Source organism: Aristolochia californica, unplaced genomic scaffold (genome assembly GCF_029961685.1).
Source record: "Aristolochia californica isolate CCGP_79_NKW_82.1479 unplaced genomic scaffold, dmAriCali1.0.hap1 SCAF_10, whole genome shotgun sequence".
Lineage (NCBI taxonomy): Eukaryota > Viridiplantae > Streptophyta > Magnoliopsida > Piperales > Aristolochiaceae > Aristolochia > Aristolochia californica.
The window spans coordinates 10,388,676-10,413,011 of record NW_027181771.1 but is presented as its reverse complement, the minus strand read 5'-3'; positions in this window follow the sequence as shown (position 1 = coordinate 10,413,011).

Here is a 24,336-nt window from a genome sequence, read left to right as displayed (position 1 = left end):
GCAAGTGGACCTAATGATCTAAAAATTTCAAGGAGTAGAAAAAATTAAATTCTCAAGTGGTTGGATATTTACCAGGGTCATACAACCTACTTTTTGCCAATCCTTAAAAATCACAGATACTTTATGGAACTATCACTCTCAACAATTGTGCATTTCCATTTTGGATGTTCAAATTTTTTTTCAGATCCAAACTTGAGTTTTCATTCTCCCATTTTTCTCGTAAACAAAAAAAATATAAGGCATAACAAAATGAAATATTTAGAGATCAAGTATGCAAGAAATATTTGAAAATTATTTCACGCACTAAAAAAAAACTCCAAAGTTTTGTGATCCATGTTTCTGAAATTCCACCAGTACAGCCCCTATCAATAAGTTTGGTGGAATTTTATAGGAAAGGGACTTGTAACTGATCCTAGCTTGCTTTAAGTGCAGTGGATATGCATGCCAGAAACATGTTGAGGATGCAAGTGGGCCTATGTTATGGTCCTGGGTTAAGTACCTATGTCTTCCGCTCCTAACAGGCCGGTCTTTTGGGTAGTATTGGCTAGGTGCTTAACATTTGGTATCAGAGCAGGCGCTACGTCCTGACTTCGAGTCCCAGCGGCCGCGTGCGCAGGTGGACCGCAAGCCCCTGGCATGACCCCTGACCCGGTCGTGTTGCTGTGTTAATGCCGCCGTGGTCGTCGGCTCGGGCGGGCGGGGTGTGATGTTATGGTCCTGGGTTAAGTACCTATGTCTTCCGCTCCTAACCGGCCGGTCTTTTGGGTAGTATTGGCTAGGTGCTTAACAACCTAATGATCCATATATTTCAAGGAGTAGAAAAAATCAAATTGTCAAGTGGTTGGATATTTTACCAGGGCCAAACAACCAACTTTTTGCCTATCCTTAAAAATCACTGATACTTTTTGGAACTTTCTCTCTCAGCATTTGTGCATTTCCATTTTGGATGTTCAAATTTGTTTTCAAATCCAAACTTTAGTTTTCACCCCCGCACTTTTCTCGTAAATAAAAAAGATATAACGCATAATAAAGTGAAAATTTTAAAGCCAGAGTATGCAAAAAAAATTTGAAAATTATTTGACGCACTAAAAATGAATTCCAAGGTTTTGTTATCCATGTTCTGGAAATTCCACCAGTACAGCCCCTAATTATAAGCTTGGTGGAATTTTATAGGAAAAGGACTTCTACCTGATCCTAACATGCTTTAAGTGTGATGGATATGCATGCCAAAAACATGTTGAGGATGCAAGTGGACCTAATTATCCAAATATTTCAAGGAGAAGAAAAAATCAAATTCTCAAGTGGTTGGATATTTACCAGGGCCAAACAACCCAATTTTTGCCTATCCTTTAAAATTACAGTAACTTTTTGGAACTATCTCTCTCAGCATTTGTGCATTTTCATTTTGGATGTTCAAATTTGTGTTCAGATCCAAACTTGAGTTTTCACTCTCCTATTTTTCTTGTAAACAAAAAAGATATAAGGCATAACAAAATGAAAATATTAGAGTTCATGTATGAAAAAAAAATTTGAAAATTATTCCACGCACTAAGAATGAACTCCAAGGTTTTGTTTTCAATGTTCTGGAAATTCCACCAGTACCAGCCCTAATAATCAGCTTGGTGGAATTTTATAGGAATGGGACTTCTAACTGATCCTAATATGCTTTAAGTGTGGTGGAAATGCATGCCAGAAACATGTTGAGGATGCACGTGGACGTAATGAATCAAAAATTTCAAGGAGTAGAAAAAATCAAATTCTCAAGTGGTTGGATATTTACCAGGGCCAAACAACCCACTTTTTGCCTATCCTTAAAAATCACTGATACTTTTTGGAACTAACTCTCTCAGCATTTGTTCAATTCCATTTTGGATGTTCAAATTTGTTTTCAGATCCAAACTTGAGTTATCACTCTCCTATTTTTCTCGTAAACAAAAAAGATATAAGGAATATCAAAATGAAAATTTTAGAGTTCTGGTATGCAAAAAAAATTTGAAAATTATTTCACCCACTAAAAATGAACTCGAAGGTTTTGTTATCCATGTTCTAGAAATTCCACTAGTACAGCCCCTAATAATAACCCTGGTGGAATTTTATAGGAAAGGGACTTCTAACTGATCCTAACATGATTTAAGTGTGGTGGATATGCATGCCAGAAACATGTTGAGGATGCAAGTGGAGCTAATGATCCAAATATTTCAAGAAGTAGAGAAAATCAAATTCTCAAGTGGTTGGGTATTTACCAGGGCCAAACAACCCACATTTTGCCAAACCTTAAAAATCACAGATACTTTTTGGAACTATCTCTCTCAGCATTTGTGCATTTCCATTTTGGATGTTCAAATTTGTTTTTAGATCCAAACTTGAGTTTTCACTCTTCCATTTTTCTCGTGAAAAAAAATAAAAAAATCAGGCATAACAAAATGAAAATTTTAGAGTTCATGTATGCAAAAAAAAATTGAAAATGATTTCACGCACTAAAAATGAACTCCATGGTTTTATTATCTATGTTCTGGAAATTCCACCAGTACAGCCCCTAATAATAAGCATGGTGGAATTTTATAGGAAATGGACTTCTAACTGATCCTAACATGCTTTAAGTGTGGTGGATATGCATGCAAGAAACATGTTGAGGATGAAAGTGGACCTAATGATTCAAATATTTGAAGGAGTAGAATAAATCAAATTCTCAAATGGTTGGATATTTACCAGGGCCAAACAACCCACTTTTTGCCTATCCTTAAAAATCACAGATACTTTTTGGAACTATCTCTCTTAGCATTTGTGCATTTCCATTTTGGATGTTCAAATTTGTTTTAAGATCCAAACTTGAGTTTTCACTCCCCCATTTTTCTCGTAAACAAAAAGGATATGAGGCATAACAAAATGAAATTTTAGAGTTCAATATGCAAAAAAAAAAATTGAAAATTATTTCACACTCTAAAAATGAACTCCTAGGTTTTGTTATCCATGTTGTCGAAATTCCACCAGTACCGCCCCTAATAATCAGGTTGGTGGAATTTTATAGGAATGGGACTTCTAACTGATCCTAACATGCTTTAAGTGTGGTGGATATTCATGCCAAAAACATATTGAGGATGCAAGTGGACCTAATGATCCAAAATTTTGAAGGAGAAGAAAAAACCAAATTCTCAAGTGGTTGGATAATTTACTAGGGCCAAACAACCCACTTTTTTCCCATCCTTAAAAATCACAGATACTTTTTGGAAATGTCTCTCTCTGCATTAGTGTATTTCCATTTTGGATGTTCCAATTTGTTTTCAGATCCAAACTTGTGTTTTCACTCTCCCATTTTTCTCGTAAACAAAAAAGATATAAGGCATAATAAAATGATCCAAACATGCTTTAAGCTTGGTGGAAATGCATGCCAGAAACATGTTGAGGACGCAAGTGGACCTAATGATCTAAAAATTTCAAGGAGTAGAAAAAATTAAATTCTCAAGTGGTTGGATATTTACCAGGGCCATACAACCTACTTTTTGCCAATCCTGAAAAATCACAGATGCTTTATGGAACTATCTCTCTCAGCATTTGTGCATTTCCATTTTGGATGTTCAAATTTTTTTTCAGATCCAAACTTGAGTTTTCACTCTCCCATTTTTCTCGTGAAAAAAAAAAAAAATCAGGCATTACAAAATGAAAATTTTAGAGTTCATGTAAGCAAAAAAAAAAATTGAAAATTATTTCACGCACTAAAAATGAACTCCAAGGTTTTGTTATCCATGTTCTTGAAATTGCACCAGTACAGCCCCTAATAATAAGGTTGGTGGAATTTTATAGGAAAGGGACTTCTAACTAATCCTAACATGCTTTAAGTGTCGTGGATATGCATGCCAGAAACATGTTGTGGATGCAAGTGGACCTAATGAGCCCAAAATTTGAAGGAGTAGAAAAAATAATTTCTCAAGCGGTTGGATATTTACCAGGGACAAACAACCCACTTTTTGCCTAACTTTAAAAATCTCAGAAACTTTTTGGAACTGTCTCTCTCAGCATTAGTGTATTTCCATTTTGGATGTTCAAATTTGTTTTCAGATCCAAACTTGAGTTTTCACTCCCCATTTTTCTTCTAAACAAAAAAGATATAAGGCATAAAAAAATGAAAATTTTAGAGTTGATGTATGCAAAAAAAAAATTGAAAAATATTTCACGCACTAAAATTGAACTCCACGGGTTTGTTTTCCATGTTCAGGAAAATCCAACTGTACAGCCCCTAATAATAAGCTTTGTGGAATTTTATAGGAAACGACTTCTAACTAATCCTATCATGCTTTAATTGTGGTGTGAAAGCATGCCAGAAACATGTTGAGGATGCAAGTGGACCTAACGATCGAAATATTTCAAGGAGTAGAAAAAATCAAATTCTCAAATGCTTGATTATTTACCAGGCCCAAACAACCCACTTTTTGCCTATCCTTAAAAATCGCAGATACTTTTTGGAACTATCTCTCTCAGAATTTGTGCAGTTCCATTTTGGATGTTCGAATTTGTTTTCAGATTCAAACTAGAGTTTTCACTCTCCCATTTTTTATCGTAAACAAAAAATATATAAGGCATAACAAAATGAAAATTTTAGAGTTATTGTCTGGAAAAAAAATTCAAAAATTACTTCACGCACTAAAAATGAACTCAAAGGTTTTGTTATCCATGTTCTGGAAATTCCACCAGTACAACCCCTAGTAATAAGATTGGTGGAATTTTATAGGAAATGGACTTCTAACTGATAATAACAAGCTTTAAGTGTGGTGGATATGCTTGCGAGAAACATGTTGAGGATTCAAGTGGACCCAATGATCCAAATATTTCAAGGAGTAGAAAAATCAAATTCTCAAGTGGTTGGATATTTACCAGGGCCAAACAACCCACTTTTTGCCTATCCTTACAAATCACCGATACTTTTCGAAACTATCTCTCTCAGCATTTTTGCATTTACATTTTGGATGTTCAAATTTATTTTCAGATCCAAACTTGAGTTTTCACTCTCCCATTTTTCTCGTAAACAAAAAAGATATAAGGCATAACAAAATGAAAATTTTCGAGTTCAAGTACGCTAAAAAAATTTGAAAATTATTTCACGCACTAAAAATGAACTCCAAGGTTTTTTTATCCAGGTTCTGGAAATTCCACCAGTACAGCCCCTAATAAAAAGCTCGGTTGAATTTTATAGGAAAGGGACTTCTAACTCATCCTAACACGCTTTAAGTGTGGTGTATATGCATGCCAGAAACATGTTGAGGATGCAAGTGGACCTAACGATCCAAATATTTCAAGGTGTAGAAAAAATCAAATTCTCAAGTGGTTGGATATATATCAGGGCCAAACAACCCACTTTTTGCCTATCCTTTAAAATCACAGATACTCTTTGGAACTATCTCTCTCAGCATTTGTGCATTTCCATTTTGGATGTTCAAATTTGTTTTTAGATCCAAACAAGAGTTTTCACCCTCCCATTTTTCTCGTAAACAAAAAAGATATAAGGCATAAAAAAAATGAAAATTTTAGAGTTCATAGATGCAAAAAAATTTTGAAAATTATTTCATGAACAAAAAATGAACTCAAGGTTTTTTTTTCCATGTTCTGAAATTCCACCTGTACAGCCCCTAATAATAAGTTTGGTGGAATTTTAAAGGAAAGGTACTTCTAACTGATCCTAACATGCTTTAAGTGCGGTGGATATGCAAGCATAAAACATGTGGAGGATGCAAGTGGACCTAATGATCCAAAAATTTCAAGGAGTAGAAAAAATCAAATTCTCAAGTGGTTGGATATTTACCAGGGCCAAACAACCCACTCTTTGCCTATCCTTAAAAATCGCAGATACTTTTTGGAACTATCTCTTTCAGCAATTGTGCATTTCTATTTTGGATGTTCAAATTTGTTTTCAGATCCAAACTTGAGTTTTCACTCTCCCATTTTTCTCGTAAAGAAAAAAAGATGGAAGGCATAACAAAATGAAAATTTTAGAGTTCATGCATGGAAAAAAAATTATAAAATTATTTCACGCACTAAAATGAACTCCAAGGTTTTGTTATCCATGTTTTGGAAATTCCACCATTACAGCCCCTAATAATAAGCTTGGTGGAATTTTATAGGAAAGGGACTTCTAACTGATAATAACATGCTTTAAGTGTGGTGGATATGCTTGCGAGAAACATGTTGAGGATTCAAGTGGACCCAATGATCTAAATATTTCAAGGAGTAGAAAAAATCAAATTCTCAAGTGGTTGGATATTTACCAAGGCCAAACAACCCACTTTTTGCCTATCCTTACAAATCACCGATACTTTTCAGAACTATCTCTCTGAGCATTTTTGTATTTCCATTTTGGATGTTCAAATTTGTTTTCAGATCCAAACTTGTGTTTTCACTCTCCCATTTTTCTCGTAAAAAAAAAAATAAGGCATAACAAAATGAAAATTTTTGAGTTCATGTATGCAAAAAAAATTTGAAAATTATTTCACGGACTGAAAATGAACTTAAAGGATTTTTTATTCATGTTCTGGAAATTCCACCAGGATAGCCCCTAATAATAAGCTCGGTTAAATTTTATAGGAAAAGGACTTCTAACTGATCCTAACATGCTTTAAGTGTGGTGGATATGCATGCCAGAAACATTTTAAGGATGCAAGTTGACCTAATGATCCAAATATTTCAAGCAGTAGAAAAAATCAAATTCTCAAGTGGTTGGATATTTATCAGGGCCAAACAACCAACTTTTTTCCTATCCTTAAATATCACAGATACTTTTTGGAACTATCTCTCTCTGCATTAGTGAATTTCCATTTTGGATGTTCAAATTTGTTTTCAGATCCAAACTTGAGTTTTCGCTCTCCCATTTTTCTCGTAAACAAAATAGATATAAGGCATAACAAAATCAAAATTTTAGAGTTCATGTATGCAAAAAAATTGAAAATTATTTCACGCACTAAAAATTAATTCAAAGGTTTTTTTTTCGATGTTCTGGAAATTCCACCAGTACAGCCCTAATAATAAGCTTGGTGGAATTTTATAGGAATGGGACTTCTAACTGATCCTAAAAAGCTTTAATTGTGGTAGATATGCATGCTCGAAACATGTTGAGGACGCAAGTGGACATAATGATCCAAATATTTCGAGGTGTAGAAAAAATCAAATTCTCAAGTGGTTTGATATTTATCAGGGCCAAACAACCCACTTTTTTCCTATCCTTAAAAAACACTGATACTTTTTGGAACTATCTCGCTCTGCATTTGTGCATTTCCATTTTCGATGTTCAAATTTTTTTTCAGATCCAAACTTGAGTTTTCACTCTCCCATTTTTCTCGTAAAAAAAAAAGATATAAGGCATAACAAAATGAAAATTTTAGAGTTCATGTATGGAAAAAAAATTTGAAAATTATTTCACGCACTAAAAATGAACTCAGAGGTTTTGTTATACAAGTTCTGGAAATTCCACCAGTACAGCCCTAATAATAAGCTTGGTGGAATTTTATAGGAAAGGGACTTCTAACTGATAGTAACATGCTTTAAGTGTTGTGGATATGGTTGCGAGAAACATGTTGAGGATTGAAGTGGACCCAATGATCTAAATATTTCAGGGAGTAGAAAAAATCAAATTCTCAAGTGGTTGGATATTTACCAGGGCCAAACAACCCACTTTTTGCCTATCCTTACAAATCACCGATACTTTTCAGAACTATCTCTCTCACCATTTTTGCATTTCCTTTTTTGATGTTCAAATTTGTTTTCAGATCCAAACTTGAGTTTTCGCTCTCCCATTTTTCTCGTAAACAAAAAAGATATAAGGCATAACAAAATCAAAATTTTAGAGTTCAGGTATGCAAAAAAAATTGAAAATTATTTCTCGCACTAAAAATTAATTCAAAGGTTTTTTTATCCATGTTCTAGAAATTCCATCAGTACAGCCCTAATAATAAGCTTGGTGGAATTTTATAGGAATGGGACTTCTAACTGATCCTAAAAAGCTTTAATTGTGGTAGATATGCATGCTAGAAACATGTTGAGGATGCAAGTGGACATAATGATCCAAATATTTCGAGGAGTAGAAAAAATCAAATTCTCAAGTGGTTGGATATTTATCAGGGCCAAACAACCCACTTTTTTCACGCATGCACTAAAAATTAATTCAAAGGTTTTTTTATCCATGTTCTGGAAATTCCACCAGTACAGCCCTAATAATAAGCTTGGTGGAATTTTATAGGAAAGGGACTTCTAACTGATAGTAACATGCTTTAAGTGTTGTGGATATGGTTGCGAGAAACATGTTGAGGATTGAAGTGGACCCAATGATATAAATATTTCAAGGAGTAGAAAAAATCAAATTCTCAAGTGGTTGGATATTTACCAGGGCCAAACAACCCACTTTTTGCCTATCCTTACAAATCACCGATACTTTTCAGAACTATCTCTCTCACCATTTTTGCATTTCCTTTTTTGATGTTCAAATTTGTTTTCAGATCCAAACTTGAGTTTTCACTCTCCCATTTTTCTCGTAAAAAAAACAGATATAAGGCATAACAAAATGAAAATTTTCGAGTTCATGTATGCAAAAAAAATTTGAAAATTATTTCACGCACTAAAAATGAACTTAAAGGTTTTTTTATCCATGTTCTAGAAATTCCACCAGAACAACCCTAATAATAAGCTTGGTGGAATTTTATAGGAAAGCGACTTCTAATTGATCCTAACATGCTTTAAGTGTGGTAGATATGCATGCCAGAAACATGTTGAGGACGCAAGTTGACCTAATGATCCAAATATATCAAGGAGTAGAAAAAATCAAATTCTCAAGTGGTTGGATATTTATCTGGGCCAAACAACCCACTTTTTTCCTATCCTTAAAAAACACAGATACTTTTTGGAACTATCTCTCTCTGCATTTGTGCATTTTCATTTTGGATGTTCAAATTTGTTTTCAGATCCAAACTTGAGTTTTCACTCTTCCATTTTTCTCATAAACAAAAAAGATATAAGGCATAAGAAAATGAAAATTTTAGAGTTCATGTATGCAAAAAAGATTTGAAAATTATTTCACGCACTAAAAATGAACTCCAAGGTTTTGTTATACATGTTCTGGAAATTCCACCAGAACAGCCCCTAATAATAAGCATGGTGGAATTTTGTAGGAAAGGGACTTCTAACTGATCCTAACATCCTTAGTCTGGTGGATATGCATGGAGACACATGTTGAGGATTCAACTGGATCTAATGATCCAAATATTTCAAGGAGTAGAAAAAAACAAATTCTCAAGTGGTTGGATATTTACCAGGGCCAACCAACCCACTTTTTGCCTATCCTTAGAAATCATAAATACCTTTTAGAACTATCTCTCTCAGCATTTGTGCATTTCCATTTAGGATGTTCAAATTTGTTTTCAGATCCAAACTGAGTTTTCACTCTCCCATTTTTCTCGTAAACAAAAAAGATATAAGGCATAACAAAATGAAAATTTTAGAGTTCATGTATGCAAAAAAAATTTGAAAATTATTTCACGCACTAAAAATTAACTCAAAGGTTTTTTTATCCATGTTCAGGAAATTCCACCAGTACAGCCCCTAATAATAAGCTTGGTGGAATTTTATAGGAAAGGGACTTCTAACTGATCCTAACATGCTTTAAGTGTGGTGGATATTCATGCCAGAAACATGTTGAGGATGCAGGTGGATCTTATGATCCAAAAATTTCAAGGTGTAGAAAAAATCAAATTCTCAAGCTGTTGGATATTTACCAGGGCCAAACAACCCACTTTTTGCCTATCCTTAAAAATCACAGATACATTTTGGAACTATCTCTCTCAGCATTTGTGCATTTCCATTTTGGATGTTCAAATTTGTTTTCAGATCCAAACTTGAGTTGTCACTCTCCCATTTTTCTCGTAAACAAAAAAGATACAAGGGATAACTAAAAGAAAATTTTAGAGTTCATGTATGCGAAAAAAATTTCAAAATTATTTCATGCGCTAAAAATGAACTCAAAGGTTTTGTTATCCATGTTCTGGAAATTCGACCAGTACAACCGCTAATAATAAGCTTGGTGGAATTTTATAGGAAAAGGACTTCTAACTGATACTAACATGATTTAAGTGTGGTCGATATGCATGTCAGAAACATGTTGAGGATTCAAGTGGACCTTATGATCCAAAAATTTCGAGGAGTAGAAAAAATCAAATTCTCAAGTGGTTTGACATTTACATGGGCCATACAACCCACTTTTTGCCTAATGATGTGGAAGATGCAAGTGGACCTAATGATCCAAATATTTCAAGGTGTTTAAAAAATCAAATTCTCAAGTGGTCGGATATATACCAGGGCCAAACAACCCACTTTTTGCCTATCCTTAAAAATCGCAAATACTTTTTGGAACTATCTCACTCTGCATTTGTGCATTTCCATTTTGGATGTTATAATTTGTTTTCAGATATAAACTTGAGTTTTCACTCTCTCATTTTTCTCGTAAACAAAAAAGAAACAAGGGATAAAAAAATAAAAATTTTAGAGTTCTTGTATACGAAAAAAATTTCAAAATTATGTTATGCACTAAAAATGAACTCCAAGGTTTTGTTATCCATGTTCTGGAAATTCCACCAGTACAACCCCTAATAATAAGCTTGGTGGAATTTTATATGAAAGGGACTTCTAACTGATCCTAACATCATTTAAGTATGGTGGATATGAATGCCAGAAAGATGTTGAGGATGCAAGTGGACCTAATGATCCAAAATTTTCAAGGAGTAGAAAAAATCAAATTCTCAAGTGGTTGGATATTTACCAGGGCCAAACAACCCACTTTTTGCCTATCCTTAAAAATCGCAGATACTTTTTGGAACTATCTCTTTCAGCATTTGTGCATTTCCATTTTGGATGTTCAAATTTTTTTTCAGATCCTTAATAGAGTTTTCACTCTCCCATTTTTCTCGTAAACAAAAAAGATATAAGGTATAACAAAATGAAAATTTTAGAGTTCATGTATGGAAAAAAAATTCTAAAATTATTTCTCGCACTAAAAAGGAACTCCAAGGTTTTGTTATCCATGCTCTGGAAATTCTACCAGTACAGCCCCTAATAATCAGCTTGGTCGAATTTTATAGGAAAGGGACTTCTAACTGATAATAACATGCTTTAAGTGTGGTGGATATGCTTGCAAGAAACATGTTGAGGATTCAAGTGGACCCAATGATCTAAATATTTCAAGGAGTAGAAAAAATCAAATTCTCAAGTGGTTGGATATTTACCAGGGCCAAACAACCCACTTTTTGCCTATCCTTACAAATCACCGATACTTTTCGGAACTATCTCTCTCAGCATTTTTGCATGTCCATTTTGGATGTTCAAATTTGTGTTCAGATCCAAACTTGAGTTTTCACTCTCCCATTTTTCTCGTAAAAAAAAAAAAGATATAAGGCATAACAAAATGAAAATTTTCGAGTACATGTATGCAAAAAAAATTTGAAAATTATTTCACGCACTAAATATGAACTCAAATGTTTTTTTATCCATGTTCTGGAAATTCCACCAGGACAGCCCCTAATAATAAGCTTGGTTGAATTTTATAGGAAAGGGACTTCTAACTGATCCTAACATGGTTTAAGTGTGGTGGATATGCATGCCAGAAACATGTTGAGGATGCAAGTGGACCTAATGATCCAAATATTTCAAGGAGTAGAAAAAATCAAATTCTCAAGTGGTTGGATATTTATCAGGACCAAACAACCCACTTTTTTCCTATCCTTAAAAATCACTGATACTTTTTGGAACTATCTCTCTCTGCATTTGTTCATTTCCTTTTTGGATGTTCAAATTTGTTTTCATATCCAAACTTGAGTTTTCACTCTCCCACTTTTCTTGTAAACAAAAAAGATATAAGGCATAAAATAATGAAAATTTTAGAGTTCATGTATGCAAAAAAAATTTGAAAATTATTTCACGCACTAAAAATGAACACTAAGGTTTTGTTTTCCTTGTTGAGGAAATTCAACCAGTATAGCCCCTAATAATAAGCTTGGTGGAATTTTATAGGAAAAGGACTTCTAACTCATCCCAACATGCTTTAAGTGTGGGGTATATGCATGCCAAAAACATGTTGAGGATGCAAGTGGAACTAACGATCCAAATATTTCAAGGTGTAGAAAAAATCAAATTCTCAAGTTGTTGGATATTTAACAAGGCCAAACAACCCACTTTTTGCCTATCCTTTAAAATCACAGATACTCTTTTGAACTATCTCTCTCAGCATTTGTGCATTTCCATTTTGGATGTTCAAATTTGTTTTTAGATAAGTTTTCACCCTCCCATTTTTCTCGCAAAAAAAAAAGATATAAGGCATAACAAAATGAAAATTTTAGAGTTCATGTATGCAAAAAAAAAATTTTAATTATTTAATGAACTAAAAATGAACTCAAGGTTTTGTTTTCCATGTTCGGAAATTCCACCGGTACAACCCCTAATAATAAGATTGGTGGAATTTTAAAGGAAAGGGACTTCTAACTGATCCTAAGATGCTTTAAGCGCGGTGGATATGCATGCCAGAAACATGTTGAGGATGCGAGCGTACCTAATGATCCAAAAATTTTAAGGTGTAGAAAAAATCAAATTCTCAAGTGGTTGGATATTTACCAGGGCCAAACAACCCAATTTTTGCCTATCTCTGCATTTGTGCATTTCCATTTTGGATGTTCAAATTTGTTTTCAGATCCAAACTAGAGTTTTCTCTCTCCCATTTTTCTCGTAAACAAAAACGATATAAGGCATAACAAAATGAAAATTTTAGAGTTCATGTATGCAAAAAAAATTTGAAAATTATTTCACGCACTAAAAATGAAATCCGAGGTTTTGTTATACATGTTCTGGAAATTCCACCAGTACAGCCCCTAATAATAAGCATTGTGGAATTTTATAGGAAAGGGACTTCTAACTGACCTTAACATCCTTAAGTGTGGTGGATATGCATGCGAGAAACATGTTGAGGATGCAAGTGGAACTAACAATCCAAATATATCAAGGTGTAGAAAAAATCAAATTCTCAAGTGGTTGGATATTTACCAGGGCCAAACAACCCACTTTTTGCCTATCCTTTAAAATCACAGATACTCTTTGGAACTATCTCTCTTAGCATTTGTGCATTTCCATTTTGGATGTTCAAATTTTTTTTCAGATCCAAACTAGAGTTTTCACCCTCCCATTTTTCTCGTAAACAAAAAAGATATAAGGCATTACAAAATGAAAATTTTAGAGTTCATGTATGCGAAAAAAATTTCAAAATTATTTCATGCACTAAAAATGAAATCCAAGCTTTTGTTATACATTTTTTGGAAATTCCACCAGTACAGCCCCTAATAATAAGCTTGGTCGAATTTTATAGGAGAGGGACTTCTAACTTATCCTAACATGATTTAAGTGTGGTGGATATGCAAGCCAGAAAGATGTTGAGGATGCAACTAGACCTAATGATCCAAAAATTTCAAGGAGTTGAAAAAAAAAATTCTCAAGTGGTTGGATATTTACAAGGGCCAAACAACCCACTTTTTCCCTATCCTTAAAAAAGACAGATACGTTTCGGAACTATCTCTCTCAGCATTTGTGTATTTCCATTTTGGATGTTCAAATTTGTTTCCAGATCCAAACTAGAGTTTTCACCCTCCCATTTTTCTCGTAAACGAAAACGATATGAGGCATAAAAAAATGAAAATTTTAGAGTTCAAGTATGCAAAAAAATTTTGAAAATTAATTCACGCACTAAAAATGAACTCCAAGGTTTTGTTATACATGTTGTGGAAATTCCACCAGTATAGCCCCTAATAATAAGCATGGTGGAATTTTATAGGAAAGGGACTTCTAACTGATCCTAACATCCTTAAGTGTAGTGGATATGCATGCGAGAAACATGTTGAGGATGCAAGTGGAACTAACGATCCTAATATTTCAAGGTGTAGAAAAAATCAAATTCTCAAGTGGTTGGATATTTTCCAGGGCCAAACAACCCACTTTTTGCCTATCCTTTAAAATCACAGATACTCTTTGGAACTGTCTCTCTCAGCATTTGTGCATTTCCATTTTGGATGTTCAAATTTGTTTTCAGATCCAAAATAGAGTTTTCACCCTCCCATTTTTCTCGTAAACAAAAAAGATATAAGGCATAACAAAATGAAAATTTTAGAGTTCATGTATGCAAAAAAAATTTGAAAATTATTTCTTGAACTAAAAATGAACTCAAGGTTTTGTTTTCCATGTTCTGAAATTCCACCGGTATAGCCCCTAATAATAAGATTTATGGAATTTTAAAGGAAAGGGACATCTAACTGATCCTAAGATGCTTTCAGTGCGGTGGATATGCATGCCAGAAACATGTTGAAGATGCAAGTGTACCTAATGATCCAAAAATTTCAAGATGTAGAAAAAATCAAATTCTCAAGTGGTTGGATATTTACCAGGGCCAAACAACCCACTTTTTGCCAATCCTTAAAAATCACAGATACTTTTTGAAACCATCTCTCTCAGCGTTTGTGCATTTCTATTTTGGATGTTCAAATTTGTTTTCAGATCCAAACTTAAGTTTTCACTCTCCCATTTTTCTCGTAACCAAAAAAGACACAAGGGATAACAACATGAAAATTTTATAGTTCATGTATGCGAAAAAAGTATCAATATTATTTCGTGCACAAAAAATGAAATCCAAGGTTTTGTTATCCATTTTCTGGAAATTCCACCAGTACAGCCCCTAATAATAAGCTTGGTGGAATTTTATAGGAGAGGGACTTCTAACTTATCCTTACATGATTTAAGTGTGGTGGATATGCATGCCAGAAAAACATGTTGAGGATGCAACTAGACCTATTGATCCAAAAATTTCAAGGAGTTGAAAAAATCAAATTCTCAAGTGGTTGGATATTTACCAGGGCCAAACAACCCACTTTTTGCCAATCCTTAAAAATCATAGATACTTTTTGGAACTATCTCTCTCTGCATTTGTGCATTTCCAATTTGGATGTTCAAATTTTTTTTCAAATCCAAACTTGAGTTTTCACTATCCCATTTTTCTCGTAAACAAAAAAGATATAAGCCATAAGAAAATGAAAATTTTAGAGTTCATGTATGCAAAAAAAATTTCAAAATTATTTCACGCCCTAAAAATGAACTCCAAGGTTTTGTTTTCCATGTTCAGGAAATTCCACCAGTATAACCCCTAATAATAAGCTTGGTGGAATTTATAGCAAAGGGACTTCTAACTGATCCTAACATGCTTTAAGTGTGGTGGATAAGCATGCCAGTAACATGTTGAGGTTGCATGTGGACCTAATGATCCAAAAATTTCATGGAGTAGAAAAAATCAAATTCTCAAGTGGGTGGATATTTACCAGGGCCAAACAACCCACTTTTTGCCTATCCTTTAAAATCACAGATACTCTTTGGAATTATCTCTCTCAGCATTTGTGCATTTCCGTTTTGATTGTTCAAATTTTTTTTCAGATCCAAACTTGAGTTTTCACCCTCCCATTTTTTTCGTAAACAAAAAAGATATCAGGCTTAACAAAATGAAAATTTTAGAGTTCATGTATGCAAAAAAAATTTGAAAATTATTTCATGCACTAACAATGAACTTCAAGGTTTTGTTTTCCATGTTCTGGAAATTCCACTAGTAGAGCCCCTAATAATAGGCTTGGTGGAATTTTATAGGAAATGGACTTCTAACTGATCCTAACATGCTTCAAGTGCGGTGGATATGCATGCCAGAAACATGTTGAGGATGCAAGTGGACCTAATGATCCAAATATTTCTAGGAGTAGAAAAAATAGAATTCTCAAGTGGTTGGATATTTACCAGAGCCAAACAACCCACTTTTTGCCTATCCTTAAAAATCACAGATACTTTTTGAAACTATCACACTCTGCATTTCTAGATTTTCATTTTGGATGTTCAAATTTGTTTTAAGATCCAAACTTGAGTTTTCACTCTCCCATTTTTCTCGCAAACAAAAAAGATATAAGGCAAAAAAAATGAAAATTTTAGAGTTCATGTATGCAATAAAAATTTGAAAATTATTTCGCGCACTAAAAATGAACTCAAAGGTTTTGTTTTCCATGTTAAGGAAATTCCACCAGCACAGCCCCTAATAATAAGCTTGGTGGAATTTTATAGGAAAGGGACTTCTAACTGATCCTAACATGCTTTAAGTGTGGTGGATATGCATGCTAGAAACATGTTGAGGATGCAAGTGGACCTAATGAACCAAAAATATCAAGGAGTAGAAAAAATCAGTTTCTCAAGTGGTTGGATATTTGCCTGGGCCAAACAACCCACTTTTTGCCTATCCTTAAAAATCATAGATACTTTTTGGAACTATCTCTCTCAGCATTTGTGCATTTCCATTTTGGTTGTTCAAATTTGTTTTCAGATCCAAACTTGAGTTTTCACTCTTCCATTTTTCTCGTAAACAAAAAAGATATAACGCGTAACAAAATGAAAATTTAAGAGTTCATGTATGCAAAAAAAAATTGGAAATTATTTCACACACTAAAAATGAACTCCAAGGTTTTGTTATCCATGTTCTTAAAATTCCACCAGTACAGCCCCTAATAATATGCTTGGTGGAATTTTATAGGAAAGGAATTTCTAACTGATCCTAACATGCTTTAAGTGTGTTGGATATGCATGTCAGAAACATGTTGAGGATGCAAGTGGACTTAATGATCCAAATATTTCAAGGAGTAGAAAAACTCAAATTCTCAAGTGGTTCGATATTTACCTGGGCTAAACAACCCACTTTATGCCTATCCATCAAAATCACAAGATACTTTTTGGAACTATCTCTCTCAGCACTTGTGCATTTCCAGTTTGGATGTTCAAATTTGTTTTCAAATCCAAACTTGAGTTTTCACTCTCCCATTTTTCTCGTAAACAAAAAAGATATAAGGCATTACAAAATGAAAATTTTGGAGTTCATGTATGTAAAAAAAATTTGAAAATTATTTCACGCACTAAAAATGAACTCCAAGGTTTTGTTATCCATGTTCTGGAAATTCCACCAGTACAGCCCCTAATAATAAGCTTGGAGGAATTTTATAGGAAAGGAACTTCTAACTGATCCTAACATTATTTAAGTGTGGTGCATATGCATGTCAGAAACATGTTGAGGATGCAAGTGGACCTAATGAACCAAATATTTCAAGGAGTAGAAAAACTCAAATTCTCAAGTGGTTGGATATTTACCAGGGCCAAACAACCAACTTTTTGTCTATCCTAAAAAATCACAGATACTTTTTGGAACTATCTCTCTTAGCAATGAGCATTTCCATTTTGGATGTTCAAATTTGTTTACAGATCCAAACTTGAGTGTTCACTCTCCCATTTTTCTCGTAAACAAAAAAGATATAAGGCATAACACAAGGAAAATTTAACAGTTGATGTATGCAAAAAAAATTTCAAAATTATTTCACGCACTAAAAATGAACTTCAAGGTTTTGTTATCCATGTTCCGGAAATTCCACCAGTACAGCCCCTAATATTAAGCTTGGTGGAATTTTATAGGAAAGGGACTTCTAACTAATCCTAACATGCTTTAAGTGTGGTGGATTTGCATGTCAGAAACATGTTGAGGATGCAAGTGGACCTAATGATCCAAATATTTCAAGGAGTAGAAAAAATCAAATTCTCAAGTGGTTGGATTTACCCACAAACAACCCACTTTTTGCCGATCCTTAAAAATCACAGATACTTTTTGGAACTATCTCTCTCAGCAATTGTGCATTTCCATTTTGGATGTTCATATTTGTTTTTAGATCCAAACTTGAGTTTTCACTCCCCCATTTTTCTGGTAAACAAAAAAGAAATAAGGCATAATAAAATGAAAATTTTAGAGTTCATGTATGCAAAAAAGATTTGAAAATTATTTCACGCACTAAAAGTGAACTCCAAGGTTTTTTTATCCATGTTCTGGAAATTCCACTACTATATCCCCTAATAATAAGCTTGGTGGAAATTTATAGGAAAGGAACTTCTAACTGATCCTAACATGCTTTAAGTGTGGTGGATATGCATGCCAGAAATATGTTGAGGATGCAAGTGGACCTAATGATCCAAAAATATCAAGGAGTGGAAAAAATCAAATTCTCAAGTGGTTGGAAATTTACCAGGGCCAAACAACCCACTTTTTGCCTATGCTTAAAAATCACAGATACTTTTTGGAACTGTCTCTCTCAGCATTTGTGCATTTCTATTTTGGTTGTTCAAATTTGTTTTCAGATCCAAAATTGAGTTTTCACTCTCACATTTTTCTCTTAAAAAAAAGATCTAACGCGTAACAAAATGAAAATTTTAGAGTCCATGTATGCAAAAAAAATTTAAAAATTATTTCACGCGCTAAAAATGAACTCCAAGGTTTTGTTATCCATGTTCCCAAAATTCCATCAGTACGGCCCCTAATAATAAGCTTTGTGGAATCTTATAGGAAAGGAACTTCTAACTGATCCTGACATCCTTTAAGTGTGGTGGATATGCATGTCAGAAACAAGTTGAGGATGCAAATGGACCTAATCATCCAAATATTTCAAGGAGTAAAAAAACTCAAATTCTCAAATGGTTGGATATTTACCAGGGCCAAACAACCCACTTTTTGCCAATCCTTAGAAATCACAAATACTTTTTTGAACTATCTCTCTCAGCATTTGGGCATTTCTATTTTGGATGTTCAAATTTGTTTTCAGATCCAAACTTGAGTTTTCACTCTCCCATTTTTCTCATAAACAAAAAAGATATAAGGCATAACAAAATAAAAATTTTAGAGTTCATGTATGCAAAAAAAATTTGAAAGTTATTTCATGCACTAAAAATGAACTCCATGGTTTTTTTATCCATGTTCTGGAAATGCCACTTGTATAGCCCCTAATAATATGCTTGGTGGAATTTTATAGGAAAGTGACTTCTAACTGATCCTAACATGCTTTAAGAGTGATGGATATGCATGCCAGAAACATGTTGAGGATGCAACTGGACCTAATGATCCAAAAATTTCAAAGACTAGAAAAAATCAAATTCTCAAGTGGATGGATATTTACCGGGGCCAAACAACCGCCTTTTTGCCTAACCTTAAAAATCACAGAAACTTTTTGGAACTATCTCTCTCAACATTTGTGCATTTCCATTTTGGATGTTCAAATTTGTTTTCAGATCCAAACTTGAGCTTTCACTCTCCCACTTTTCTCGTAAACAAAAAAGATATAAGGCATAACAAATTGAAAATTTTAGAGTTCATGTATGCAAAAAAAAATTGAAAATTATTTAACGCACTAAAAATGAACTCCAAGGTTTTGTTTTCCATGTTCAGGAAATTCCACCAGCACAGCCCCTAATAATAAGCCTTGTGGAATTTTACAGGAAAGGGACTTCTAACTGATCCTAACATGCTTTAAGTGTGGTGGATATGCATGCCAAAAACATGTTGAGGATGCAAGTGGACCTAATGATCCAAAAATTTCAAGGAGTAGAAAAAATCAAATTCTCAAGGGGTTGGATATTTACGAGGGCCAAACAACCCACTTTTTGCCAATCCTTAAAAATAAATGATACTTTTTGGAACTATCTCTCTCAGCATTTGTGCATTTCCATTTTGGATCTTCAAAATTGTTTTCAGATCCAAACTTGAGTTTTCACTCTCCTATTTTTCTTGTAAATAAAAAAGATATAAGGCATAACAAAAGGGAAATTTACGAGTTCAAGTATGGAAAAAAAATTTCAAAATTATTTCACGCACTAAAAATGAACTCCAAGGTTTTGTTATCCATGTTCTGGAAATTCGACCAGTACAGCCCCTAATATTAAGCTTGGTGGAATTTTATAGGAAAGGGACTTCTAACTGATCCTAACATGCTTTAAGTGTGGTGGAAATGCATGCCAGAAACATGTTCAGGATGCAAGTGGACCTAATGATCCAAAAATTTCTAGGAGTAGAAAAATTCAAATTCTCAAACGGTTGAATATTTACTAGGGCCAAACAACCCACTTTTTGCCTATCCTTAAAAATCTCAGATACTTTTTGGAACTATCTCTCTCAGCATTTGTGCGTTTCCATTTTGGATGTTCAAATTTGTTTTCAGATCCAAACTTGAGTTTTCACTCTCCCATTTTTCTCGTAAACAAAAACGATATAAGGCATAACAAAATGAAAATTTTAGAGTTCATGAATGCAAAAAAAAATTGAAAATTATTTCATGCACTAAAAATGAACTCCAAGGTTTTGTCATCCATGTTCTGGAAAATCTACCAGTACAGCCCCTAATCATAAGTTTGGTGGAATTTTATAGGAAAGGGACTTCTAACAGATACAAACATGCTTTAGGAGTGGTGTATATGCATGCCAAAAACATGTTGAGGATGCAAGTGGACTTAATGATCCAAAAAATTCAAGGAGTTGAAAAAATCAAATTCTCAAGTGGTTGGATATTTACTAGGGCGAAATAACCCACTTTTTCCCTATCCTTTAAATTCACAGATACTTTTTGGAACTATCTCTCTCAGCATTTGTGTATTTCCATTTTGCATGTTCAAATTTTTTTTCAGGTCCAAACTTCAGTTTTCACTCTCCCATTTTTTTCCTAAACAAAAAAGATATGAGGAATAACAAGATGAAAATTTTAGAGTTCATGTATGCAAAAAAAATTGAAAATTATTGCACGCAGTAAAAATGATCTCCAACGTTTTGTTATCTATGTTCTGGAAATTCCACCAGTACAACCACTAATAATAAGCTTGGTCAAATTTTATAGGAAAGGGACTTCTAACTGATCCGAACATGCTTTAAGTGAGGTGTATAAGCGTGCCAGATACATGTTAAGGATGCAAGTGGACCTAATGATCCAAATATCACAAGGAGTAGAAAAAATCAAATTGTCAAGTTGTTGGATATTTACCAGGGCCAATCAACCCACTTTTTCCCTATCCTTAAAAATCACAGATACTTTTTGGAACTATCTCTCTCTGCACTTGTGCATTTCATTTTTGGATGTTCAAAATTGTTTTCAGATCCAAACTTGAGTGCTCACTCACCCATTTTTCACGTAAACAAAAAAGATATAAAACAAAAAAAATTAAAATTTTAGAGTTCATGTATGCAAAAAAAATTTGAAAATTATTTCACGCACTAAAAATAAACTCCAAGGTTTTGTTTTCCATGTTCAGGAAATTCCACCAGTACAACCCCTAATAATAAGATTGGTGGAATTTTATAGGAAAAGGACTTCTAAATGACCCTATCATGCTTTAAGTGTGGTATATATACATGCCAGAAACATGTTGAGGATGCAAGTAGACTTAATGATCCAAAAATTTTAAGGAGTAGGAAATATCAAATTCTCAAGTGGTTGGATATTTAACAGGGCCAAACAACCCACTTTTTGCCTGTCCTTATAAATCACAGATCCTTTTTGGAACTATCTCTCTCAGTATTTGTGCATTTCCATTTTGGATGTTCAAATTTGTTTTCAGATCGAAACTTGAGTTTTCACTCTCCCATTTTCTCGTAAACAAAAAAGATATAAGGCATAACAAAATGAAAATTTTAGAGTTCATGTATGCAAAAAAAATTTGAAAATTATTTAACACACTTAAAATGAACTCCAAGGTTTTGTTTTCCTTGTTCTGGAAATTCCACCAGTACAGCCCCTAATAATAAGCTTGGTGGAATTTTATAGGAAAGGGACTTCTAAATGATCCTAACTTGCTTGAAGTGTGGTGGATATGCATGCCAGAAACATGATGAGGATGCAAGTGGACCTAATGATCCAAAAATTTCAAGGAGTAGAAAAAATCAAATTCTCAAGTGGTTGGATATTTACCAGGGCCAAACAACCCACTTTTTGCCTATCCTTAAAAATCACAGATACTTTTTGGAACTATCTCTCTTAGCATTTGGGCATTTCCATTTTGGATGTTCAAATTTGTTTTTAGATCCAAACTTGAGTTTTCACTCTCCCATTTTTCTCCTAATCAAAAAAGATATAAGGCATAACAAAATGAAAATTTCAGAGTTCATGTATGCAAAAAAAATTGGAAAATTATTTCACATACTAAAAATGAACTCCAAGGTTTTGTTATCCATGTTCTGGAAATTCCTCCAGTACAGCCCCTAACAATATGCTTGGTGGAATTTTATAGGAAAAAGACTTCTAACTGATCCTAACATGCTTTAAGAGTGGTGTATATGCATGCCAGAAACATGTTGAGGATGCAAGTGGACTTAACGATCCAAATATTTCAAGGAGTAGAAAAAATCAAATTCTCAAGTGGTTGGATATTTACCAGGGCCAAACAATCCACTTTTTGCCTATCCTCAAAAATGCCAGATACTTTTGGGAACTATCTCTCTCAGCATTTGTGCATTTCCATTTTGCATGTTCAAATTTTTTTTCAGATCCAAACTTGAGTTTTCACTCTCCCAATTTTTTCGTAAAGAAAAAAGATACAAGACATAACAAAATGAAAATTTTAGAGTTCATATATGTGAAAAAAATTTCAAAATTATTTGACGCACTAAAAATAAACTCCAAGGTTTTGTTCTCCTTGTTCTGGAAATTCCACCAGTACAGCCCCTAATAATAAGCTTGGTGGAATTTTATAGGAAAGGGACTTCTAACTGATCCTAACATGCCTTAAGTGTGGTGGATATGCATGCCAGAAACATGTTTGGGATGCAAGTGGACCTAATGATCAAATTTTTTCAAGGAGTAGAAAAAATCAAATTCTCAAGTGGTTGGATATTTATCTGGGCCAAACAACCCACTTTTTTCCTATCCTTAAAAATCAGAGATACTTTTTGGAACTATCTGTCTCAGCATTGGTGTATTTCCATTTTGGATGTTCAAATTTTTTTTCAGATCCAAACTTGAGTTTTCACTCTCCTATTTTTCTTGTAAACAAAAAACATATAAGGCATATCAAAATGAAAATTTTAGAGTTCATGTATGCAAAAAAAATTTGAAAATTATTTCACGCACTAAAAATCCACTCCATGGTTTTGTTTCCATGTTCTGGAAATTCCACCTGTACAGCCCCTAATAATAAGCTTGGTGGAATTTTATAGGAATGGGACTTCTAACTAATCCTAACATGCTTTAATTGTGGTTGATATGCATGCCAGATCCACGTTCAGGATGCAAGTGGTCCTAATGATCCAAAAATTTCCAGGAGTAGAAAAAATAAAATTCTCAAGTGGTTGGATATTTAACAAGGCCAAACAACCCACTTTTTGCCTATCCTTAAAAATCAAAGATACTTTTTGGAACTATCTCTCTTAGCATTTGTGCATTTCCATTTTGGATGTTCAAATTTTTTTTTCAGATCCAAACTTGAGTTTTCACTCTCCCATATTTCTCCTAAACAAAAAAGATACAAGGCATAACAAAATGAAAATTTAAGAGTTCATGTATGCGAAAAAAAATTCAAATTATTTCACGAACTAAAAATGAATTCCAAGGTTTTGTCATCCATGTTCTGGAAAATCCACCAATACAACCCCTACTAATAAGCTTGGTGGAATTTTATAGGAAAGGGACTTCTAACTGATCCTATCAAGCTTTAAGTGTGGTGGATATGCACGCCAGAAACATGTTGAGGATGCAAGTGGACCTAATGACCGAAAAATTTCAAGGAGTAGAAAAAATCAAATTCTCAAGTGGTTGGATATTTTCTTGGGCTAAACAACCCACTTTTTGCCTGTCCTTAAAAATCACGAATACTTTTTGTAACTATCTCTCTCATCATTTGTGCATTTCCATTTTGGATGTTCAAATTTCTTTGCACATCCTAACTTGAATTTTCACTCTCCCATTTTTCTCGTAAACAAAAAAGATATAATTCATAACAAAATGAAAATTTTTGAGTTCAAGTATGCAAAAAAAAATTGAAAATTATTTCACTCACTAAAAATGAACTCAAAGGTTTATTTATCTATGTTCTGGAAATTCCACCAGTACAGCCCCTAATAATAAGCTTGGTGGAATTTTATAGGAATGGGACTTCTAACTGATCCTAACATGCTTTAAGTGTAGTGGATATGCATGCCAGAAACATGTTGAGGATGCAAGTGGACCTAATGATCCAAAAATCTCAAGGAGTACAAAAAATCAAATTCTCAAGTGGTTGGATAATTTACCAGGGCCAAACAACCCACTTTTTGCCTATCCTTAAAAATCACAGATACTTTATGGAACTATCACTCTCAGCATCTATGCATTTCAATTTTGGATGTTCAAATTTGTTTTCAGATCCAAACATGAGTATTCACTCTCCCATTATTCTCATAAACAAAAAACATATAAGGCATAACAAAAT